This window comes from Schistocerca piceifrons, chromosome 4, assembly GCF_021461385.2.
Source record: "Schistocerca piceifrons isolate TAMUIC-IGC-003096 chromosome 4, iqSchPice1.1, whole genome shotgun sequence".
Lineage (NCBI taxonomy): Eukaryota > Metazoa > Arthropoda > Insecta > Orthoptera > Acrididae > Schistocerca > Schistocerca piceifrons.
Genome location: NC_060141.1, coordinates 541,655,841 through 541,657,914, shown reverse-complemented (window position 1 = coordinate 541,657,914; position 2,074 = coordinate 541,655,841). Strand labels below are relative to the sequence as shown.

Below are 2,074 nucleotides of genomic sequence, written 5' to 3'. Positions count from 1 at the left end.
TACCTGAAACAAAAGAAAAATGTAAACCATTTTTACTCTACTGATAGAATTGTTCATAGTTCAGCTCAAAACGCAACAGTACTGCGCAACGCACATATCCACTCTATTGAAATGATTTCACGCATTTCCAAAAGCGTTCTTGAGAATGAATACCGAAATCAGTAGCTTTTCTCGATCTATCTCAGTGGCTCTCAACCTCTCTTAGACCATTACCCCTTAGTATAACCAGATATTTATTAGTAATACCACCCCTCCCACCATCATCAACATTAACAGTAGCGCCCAACAGAAGTTTAGAATGAAAAATACAGTTCTTTGTTATGGAATATTCTGCATGCGCAACATTAACAGGCGTACAGTGACATTTAAATAAAGTAAATCAATAGAGCGTTGGATAACTGTTATTGTGAGCACAGAGTCCTCACAAGATGATGTTGGAGGTGGGTTAAGCGGATGATTACATTTCGTGACTTACTAAGTATTTACTGCAAACAGCCACCATTAAAAATTTTGTTTAAAAAATTTGCTCTACAAGGCAGACCACAAAGCGTCAACGATATTGAGATCTGATGACTGTGGTGGCCAAGGGAAATGCGACAGTCCATCGTCGTGCTCACAAAACCAGTCCTGGACGACGCGAGCGGTGGAAACAGATGCCCTGTCGGCTTGGAACGCATCATCACTATGTTGTATCACTGGATGGCCTGATCAGCTAATCACATAATCGTTGACAGTAATACGACCTTGAAGAGTAACCTGGTAGCCCATGGAGTACCACGAAATGGCTCCCGAAACCACCGAACCCAGCCATGTTTCACTCTTGAGACGAAAACTCGGCCAGAGGTTGGAAACAGTGTGAAACAAGACTCATGCGACCAAATGACTTTCTTCCATTTCTCCACAGTCCAGGTTTTATGTCTTCGGCACCAAGTTTCCCTGTTACGGTCATTTGCATCACTGATGTGAGATTTTGAAATTTCAGCTCGCCGTGCAATTCCCTGCTTATGGAGCTCCCTTATAGCATTCGCGATTAGGACTATTTAGCTCCGTTATGATCTTTCCAGCTGTCTTCCTCTTATTATCGTCACAATCCTCTTCAGTAACCGTCTACCACGATAGCTCAACACGCTCTGCCGTCAGTGTTAGGATTTAACTAAACTCTGTCCGAACAGGCCTTGGAAGGCCCAACGGTACCGACCGGCCGCCGTGTCATCCTCAGACCACAGGCATCACTGGATGAGGATATGGAGGGGCATGTGGTCAGCACACCGCTCTCACGGCCGTATGTCAGTTTACAGGATCAGAGTCGCTACTTCTCAATCAAGTAGCTCCTCAGTTTGCCTCACAAGGGCTGAGTGCACCCTGCTTTCCAACAGCGCTCGGCAGACCGGATGGTCACCCATCCAAGTGCTAGCCCAGCCCAACAACGCTTAACTTCGGCGATCTGGCGGGAACCGGTGCTACCACTGTGGCAAGGCCGTTGGTTTGGGATTTAAGAGATAATGTTTTTCGGCTTTCCCTGTAACCGTAAAAAATCTTGGTTACGGTGCCTCTCGAAACATCAAACACTTCGGCTACGTTGGTTATGAAAGCACCCATCACATCGGCACGAACAATTTGGCCACGTTCGAATTCACTTTGCTCCGAAATAACGCCCTCGCAACGAGGTAGAACACTGTTCTTGCCGCGTCTCATACTTTGAACATATTGAGGGCACTACACACATGTCACTTATGGCCAATTATAAATAGCCAACCTGCAGGCTTGGCTAGCACCTACATTTACGTCCAAGCATTCATTTCTCGCGATGTTTCTATTTTTGTATCCAACCCCTGTAACTTATCTACGTGAAACGCTTTTGGTGGCATACATTTAAAATTTATCATTCATCACCTAGTACAGCAATTTACACATATCAAAATAAGTTTTGCATCACCCCGTTTACCAGAACTCCTGACGATAGACGTTGACTGTGTATATTGTATCACAGACACAGTCCCTTTGACTGTTCAGAGATGTCACTAAACCCACCCAAAGATGTGAACAACCATGCATGAGCAGCGTCTATTAGATG

The 2,074-nt window shown here is 44.9% G+C and overlaps 1 pseudogene; it reads right to left on the bottom strand.

Moving 5' to 3' along the window:
* Positions 1-1,367: 1,367 nt before the first annotated feature.
* On the bottom strand, positions 1,368-1,485 carry LOC124796916 (annotated as a pseudogene).
* Between the last annotated feature and the right edge of the window lie 589 nt (positions 1,486-2,074).